Source organism: Camelus dromedarius, chromosome 13 (genome assembly GCF_036321535.1).
Source record: "Camelus dromedarius isolate mCamDro1 chromosome 13, mCamDro1.pat, whole genome shotgun sequence".
Lineage (NCBI taxonomy): Eukaryota > Metazoa > Chordata > Mammalia > Artiodactyla > Camelidae > Camelus > Camelus dromedarius.
In genome coordinates, this window is record NC_087448.1 from 49653276 (window position 1) to 49661576 (window position 8301).

The following is an 8301-nucleotide window of genomic DNA, read 5'->3' on the forward strand; positions in this document are numbered from 1 at the left end:
AAGAAAAAAGGGCCAAAGAGCACACAAAACCCAGATGAAAAGCCCAGAAACTTCACAGACTAGGCAACCCCATGGTCGCTGTGTTCAAAGATAAACTGAGGCATATTACAAATGTTAAGTTTACTTGAGCAAAAATCAACTCCAATCGAATCGAATCGAATCCAATCCAATCTGGCAGATAGAAAGGGGATCCGAGGATCTGTACCAAACGAAAGACTTTTATAAGCAGACGTGAGCAGGACGAGGAAATTATACCAGCAAAGTGTGGGTTGCTTGTGGCAAGGTCACTTCCCTTTCGGGGATGCCAGGGCGTCTGTCAGGCCGATGACCTCACTAGGGGTGACCAAGTGACTCCTGACTGACTGGCTTAAGATTTCCTTTCTGGGAGAGGCTGAAACTGTAATCAAGCTAAGTCTGGGTTTTGCTATATGGGGCTTACCATAAGTGACTTCATTTTGGGACATGTTGTCTTGTTCTCAACAGCTGTCATGGGAGAATCATTTCTCCCACAGTAGACTCTCCCACACAGAAAATCATTTCTCCTGCAGTCCAGTCACTAAACAAATCGGCCCACGCGGTGGTGTACCTCCTATTGCCTGGGAGACGGCTCCTCAGATAGCACTGAGGAAGTGCTCTGAGGAGGTAGGGGAGAGGTCAGTGTATGTACGATTTTGGTGAAGGGGGGATACGTTTAATCAAGCACACATTTAGGCAGAAGGTTGCCGCTAGTCACAAGGAGCAAATGTCTCTGTTAATAATTTTAGTGCTTTTCCAGATATGAGAAGATGCAAGAATTTGGGCTCATAGAATCTTCTCCTGAAAATATCTGACTCTCTGGAGGCCTGTTCTGCCAGTTTTCCCCAAGCACAGAGCGCCTCCTTCCTGATCTCTGTCCTGAGCTCCTTTCAGGTTGTGTTGATGGTCAGTGACTGCAGCGGCTCGAGACTCAACCCTTGTAGAGGCAGATGGCAATTTTTAATTGGCACCTCAAAGAACTCACATCGAAGGAGAGAGACAGACACATGAGCCACTCCCCGTGTTGTAAGGAGGAACAAAGTAGGTGAAAAACAAATGGAAGAGATGTGCTGTGAAGGCCAAGGGGGGAGGGACAGTTTATACCAGAAGCTGGGCTTTAGGAAAAAACACAGAATAGATGAGCAGGGAGCCGTCCAGACAGAGCTGTGAGTGCAAAGGCCAGAAACACAACGTGAAGCATGACTCAAGCGAGGACTGAGGGGAGGACAAGAAGCTGGAGCAGGGAGGGGGTGGGAGAGAGAAAGCAGCCCCCACGGGCCATCTCCCTTCCCCACATCATCCTGACACACAACACCTGCCCCTGTGCTGTGCACTAGCTTTCCTCTGACTTCTAAGAACTGCAGTATGTTCACAAGCACTGACAAAAGCCTCACACAGCCAAAGATATTAAGAAAACATTGTCCGCTAGATCTAGTGAGATTCATAGTGCACTTCAGTGTGTGAACTCTGTACCATCCTGCAGTCATGAGATCTGTTAAAGTCAGTGTTTCCTAAATGTAGTTGAATCTTTTCCTTTTCTTTTTTTATTGGACACATTAATATGCCCCCATCATACCTAGTGAGTTTTTTAGGGTAATGCCAGCTGCTATAACAAAGAAACCCTAAAATTTTCAGTGGCTTTCTCCATAAGCATTTACTCGTGACTCACATGTTGCTGTTAGTTCAATGCAGATGTTAGTGGTCAGTAGGTGCCCTTCCACATGGTGATTCAGGGTCCAGGTTACTTCTATTTTATGACTTTTCTCTTGCCTAGGGTGAAGAAGCTAAGTCAGCAGGTGGGAAAGGCAGAACAGAAAAGCAGCCTCAGCCCTTGAATGAGGTAACTGAGAACTAGTCACGTGGTCCCACTTAGATGCAAAGGGGCTTGGGAAACATGGTCCCTGGCTGGGCAGCTGGTCTGTGGTTTTAAAGGGACAGCACAAATTTTGATGGGCTGTTTCTGGTAACCACATCCAACAACTAAATATATTCCTTGAGCCATCACTTCTTATCATCATGCCCTCAATCATGCCAGTCCTCCCGCTTAGAAAGCCGCCTTCCCCTCCCACAAATCCTCTTTCTCCAGTTAGCAAGTTCCTACCCACCTCTGGAGCCAGTTGAAAGGTCAGTTGCTCCAGGGGCTCTTCCTGGATCTTGACCCCATTTCTCTTCTCTCTCTGCTTATAAGACTTTGGATAGTGACCTTCAAAACCTTGTGTCTATTTCCAACCAGAAGGGGAGCCCCACATGGGCAGGGTCTGTATCCCAGCCACCTTTATATTACATATTACGAGTGCTGAGAGCTGTGTTTGATAAACAGTGAACCATCAAGGAAGGAAGGAAGGAAGGAGGGAGGGAGGGAAGGACAGGAGGAGGGGAAGAAGGAAGGAACTGTGACATGTAGAGGAGTATAGTGGGAGGAAGCAGCCCCCTCCCACTGATACTGATACTGATACTGAATCTGATACTCTGTAATTAACAAGGGCAAAGGGTTTTTTAAACCAGAGTTTTGCTCCGCTTAGGAGCCCAGGAGTTAAACATATGCCACTGTAGGCAATTTATGCTCTCATCTTTTTTTCTGAGAGTTTTTTATAGATGGCCTTTAACAGCATGCAAATTAGTGCCTCTTCCTTCTTTCAATCTCATGACTGATACTAATATAGTAAACAATGATTGAAGTTCCATATCTGGAAGATGCCTGGCTTATTGTTTTGGTCTGAATGCAGTCAGCCTGAACTTGATGGTGTACATAATTTGAAAGAACATAATTAAAATAGGCTTAAAAAAAATCTGGACAAGACTTACTGCTACAAAAAGAAACTTTCAAAATGCAGGCTCACAGTCTGAAAAGGCTACAAACTATACAATTCCAACCAAATGACATTCTGGAAAAGGCACAGCTACAGAAACAATAAAAAGATCGTGGTTTCCAGGGGTTTGGAGAGAGGGAAGGAGGGAGGGATGAATAGATGGAGCACAAGGGATTTTTAGGGCAATGAAATTACTCTGTATGATACCATAGTGGTGGCTACATGTCATTATGCATTTGTCAAAGCTCACAGAATGTACAACATCAAAAGTGAACCCTAATGTAAGCTATGGAATTTGGTTGATAATAATGAGCCCACGTTGGTTCATTGATTGAACCAAATACACCACACTGATGTGGGATGCTGAGGGTAGGGGAGTATATGTGTGTGGGTGGGGAGGGCTGTGTGCAAACTCTCTATTTTCTGCTCAATTCTGCTGTAAACCTGAAACTGCTCTAAAAAAAAAAAAACTCTATTTAAAAAAATAGAAAATGCAGGCTCACAATCTCTTTATTGATATTCTTATCATGCCCAGAGAGGGATGTCAGTCTTTCCCCAAACCCCAGAGGCACCTGACCCAGGGGCGGGCACTAGAGAAGTCTCGCCTGTCTCTGCCCAGGGTGATATGGGAGTTAGCTGTTCCCACCCAACCCCATCCTCCAGAAGCCTTGTTCCTGATTTCGAGTGTGCACAGATCAAGCAGGATTCGAACCCAGAACCACAGAGTGAGCCCTTGTCAGGGCTTGTTTGGAGTCAAAAAAAAAAAAAAAATGCAGGTCCTGGATCAGGTAGGAGGGCAGTGGGATCCCTGATGGATTCCACTCAAATGGGGGAAGGGAGGGGTGGGGACAAGTCAAGTCCTGATCTTGATCCTGACTTTTCCTGGTCTTATTTTCTTATCATCTTGAAAAAGGAGCTAACTATATCATTCCTTCTAAATCAGGCTGCGTATTTACATTAAGCCAGGAGAGATCAGAGGGGATGAGAAGCGCCCAGATCTTCTTCCAAACAGGGGAGCTGCGCCACCCTCACTCATCCCAGGGTGTCCCTTCTGGCACCTCCTTTGCTGCCCGTCCACACAAAAACGACCCATCGGAAGACCTGACTTGAATAAGAGCCTGACTTGATTAATGTCCCCCAGACTTGACAGTGGATATGTGTCTGGCCAGGGTGTCATGCGGGGTATTGATGACAACCATGTCCCTCATTTCACATCTTGACCCGATTTTGAACAGAGTCATTCCCCTAAAAGCCAGTTCGGTCTGAGGTTGATGCCTTGTTTTCGGCAGTTTTTCTTCCCAAGATATGCTGGCTTCATTGATAAGTGTTGCTGGCTCTTTATCTACATCATTTTAGAATAGGTTGCCAAGGCAACAGGATTCAGAAATGATTCTCATTACTCCACATTCCCCGACAAATGAGGGTCTGCGTTTACATGGTCTCAGCTGGTGTTAGCTCTCCCCTCTCTGAGATGGAACGCCAGCACTTACAGTTTGCAGCACACAATTCAACGTGTAATTATATACTGTCCCCTAATAATTATGCATTGTCTTAGTGAACAATACAGCTGTGGGCACCCATGCCAGCCCACATTAACACCTCCTACATTAACACCCTCCCTCACCGATGGGCTCATAATACACTTTTAGATGCCAGAAAGAAAATCGAGATATTCGCAAGGGTGTATTTATAGACCAAACCTACACTCTGATTCCTGAACACTGACTCAGTTTCCATGATGTGAAACCCAGTGATCACTGGCCCTGGAATGGGCCAACCTGTTCTTGATTTGTTTTACCCATTGGTTTCCCAAAAAGGAAGCATCACTGCTCTTGGCATAGCCAGGGTTTGACAAAGACCTAGTATGCCAATTCAAACTGGGACAGATTCTTACATATTTCCTAAAAGTACGGGATGGAGTGAAACCACAACGTCAAAACAGTCTCCAACCCCAACACGGATGCCTCATTTGGGTCGTGTGCTCGCTCTGTACTCCGGACTATGAAATCCACACCAGCATCTCAAAAACTTCACACTACTTTTCCTTCCTCTAGGCTCTGAGGGAAATCCATGGCGACAGCAGAGCTGAAGGGGAGAAATAAAAAATAATTTAAAATCCCTCTGTAGATAGCTCTTCCCCCCTCCCCTGTTCCCCTTCCTCCCTTCAAAAATCAAGCTGTGTAGGAGATAGCTGGACTGCAGAAGGTCTGGGGTGGTGAGCACTGAGATGCATTTTAAAAGAATTAGTGGCTCCAGGTCATTTTAATCAAGTTGCATGTCAGCTTGCAAATTTTCCAAATTAGCCATAGCTTGAGGAGAGCAAGATGCTGTTCTTCTTTCCTAAAGAATAAAAACAGATTGTTGTGACATGTTCTCAGTCATAATGACAGATTGGAGCCGCTGTTTGTGGTACAAATCAGAAAACAAAGCATTTTTTTTTTTCAAAATGGTAACACTTGATTGATTCCTGTTGAGATTTGGGCATCTCCCAGTTTGTCAGTGATGGTGATGAAGTTCAAAAAAAAATCTTGAAAGCCAAATGCAGACGCAAAGCCTGCTTTAAAATGAGGTTGATTATCACTGGGAAAGGAAGCCTCTTGGTCTTGAGGACAAGACTTAGGGATGCTTAGTTCAGACGCTGTTCAAATGTTGCTCTTTTGAAAAGAAAGGAGGGGAGGGAGGAGGGGGTGGTTAGTCCCCTGTCCCAGCCACCTCTCTGGTTCTGAAGCAGGACAACTCCTGACAAACAAGTGATTTCAGCCATACTGAATAAGGCTGGCTCTGCACATCGAACCAGTGGATCACTGCCCAGCCAGGGGTCTGCGTATTCCCCCACCAGGCCATTCAAAGGCCAATCCTATATCACATCTAGTCAGCATGGCTGCGCCACAGACGATTGGTTTACACACCAGACGGAAAAGGTTTAGAACTGTCATTCATCACTAAGTCAACCAATAAACAACAGAGCTTAAGACTAGGGTTCCAGAAGCCAATAAAATGGAATGTTTAATTAATACTTGCATAATTTAAGACAGGAAACAGGAAACCAGGGAATGAATAATTGTGGGATACACTGGAGAAATCCCTTAAAATGCTAAGAAACCCAAAAGTAAAGCAGCTCTTCCCATATTATCAAATTCTCAGTTTCCCTTACCAACAAAGTCTCCCTAAGCCCACTCCTTGCCCTGGTCTAGCCCTCTTACACATGTGCATGCCTTTCCTGGATGTAGTAAGCAAAGGCCAAATCTTATGGGGAATTCAAGGATTCTCCTCCTTACCTTTTTATATACGTTCACAATGAAGGATGAATCTGATGTTTTAGCATTTGGCCAAATCGGCAACAAATCTTTATCGACATTGTACTGGGAGCAAGACATTATGTTAGATGCTCTGGGGGTAAAAAAGAATGCAAGACACAGTCCTTACTCTTAAGGACTCCCAGTCTTTGGGGAAAGTTATGGCTTCCACTGGCCAGACAGTTGTATATGACTAAGTTCATTAACAGAGTCTTGGAATGTGAGTGTCAGAGGCATTTGAGCGTTGGTGAATTACCAAGGACTTAAAGAGACAGGACGTGAGGAAGGTCTGATGGGTGAAGGTGAAAATGAGCAGGGTACAGCTATAGAACATGTAACCCATCTGGAGCAGAGTGAGTAGGTGAGAGATGGGAGACCAGTTGGAAAAAATAGGTTGGATTTAGACTATGGAAAACTTTCTCCTAGAAACAATGGTGACTATATGAAGGGCACATAAAAGTGAGGCTTAAAGAGCATTACTCTTGCAATAATGTGCAGGCTGGATTGAGTGGAAGAGCCTAGAAATAAGGAGACCAGTTCAAAGCCAGTGCACATGCCAGCCTGGTGCACTGGGTGAAGGTGAAGGGAAATGTGAGATGGAGATACAAGATGAGAGGAAAGAGAACTGTGTCCAAGGGAACCCAAAAGTTTTCAGAATGAGGAGGGGAGGAAATAGCTCAGTGGTAGAGCCTGCGCTTAGCATGCACGAGGTCCTGGGTTCAATCCCCAGTACCTCCATTTCAATCAATCAATAAATCAATCAACCTAACTACCTAGTCCCCCTCAACAAAATAGTAATAACAGAAGTTTTCAGAATATATGGTTAGTAACATTTACCAGGCACTCTTCAAAGAACATTATGTGTATTTTTTTTCAATTAATCCTCACACCAACCATATGGGGTCAGTTTTATTATTATTCTCATTTTACAGTTAGGGACACTGAGGCAGAGAGAGGCTCAATCATCTGGCTTCTGTCACACAGCCAGTAGGGTGAGGGGAGGCAGAGATAGGTTTTGAATATAAACAGTCTGGCTTCAGTGTTTTCACACTCAACCACTCATTATCTAGCCTCGATGTGATAACTGTGCTTTGGATAAAGACACAGAACACAGCTCAGCTTTGCCCACCCAATCCTTGTGAGGTGCTGGAGTCCAGCCCAGCTGGAAAGACCCTGGGAGTTGTTTGGGATAGAAGTCCAGAACTTGGAAAAGAAGTCAAAACCAGAGATACAGCTTTGGGCCACCCTCCCACGGAGTTTGGAGACACGAGTTTTGAATGAGAGACAAAAGCAGTCAGAAGTGTGGAGAGAACTCAGAGTTGGGTGTCATGGTGGTCCATGGGGGAAAGAGTTCCTAGGAATGTGGGTTGTTCGAAGTGCTAATGGTTACAGAGCTCTCAGTGATGACTGGGGGGCAGCTCGGCCATTGGAGGGACACCTCTGACCTTTGAGGGTGCCATTTGAGTAGACTCTAGGGGAGGTAGTCATTGAGGGTGAGAAAGCAGTGGGAACAGATGTGGATGACTGGTTAGGAAGGGACCAGCAGGGAAAAAGAGACAATTTAGGGGGAATGTATAGCTCAAAGTGGTAGAGCTCATGCTTAGCATGCATGAGGTCCTGAGTTCAATCCCCAGTACCTCCTCTAAAAAGTAAATAAATAAATAAACCTAATTACCTACCCCCCTCCCAAAAAAACTTAAAAAAAAAAAAAAGAGACAGAGAGAGAGAGAGAGATAGTTCAGCCTACTGGAGAAAAACCCAGGGTCAGGCCAAGAGGATGGCATCAGAGACTGGCTCTGTGGAAGAGAAGGCTCACTCCCTCTTTTGAAACTAGAAACATGGAGGGGAGGTGACAAACCAGAGATACTTTGGAGTGGGAGGGAGGTGACGAGAGATCACTCCAATGAGTCACAAGGCCAAGGCCATCTGCTGAGTTGGGACTGAGTGTGGAGTACCTAGAGAGAAGGGAGCATGTCTTCAAGCACCCTGGATGGAAGAGAACAGAAGGTGCCAGAAGAAAGCTTTAGCATCAGATGATGAGAATCGGATGAAGAATCAAAGTGAGCTGGGCAGGAGAAAAAAATGCATTGAAAAATCAGCAGTGGAAAATACTCCCAGGGGCTCCTCCCTTCTCACACTGACCTCAAATGAGACCACCTTCCAATCCTGCCTCATAATGC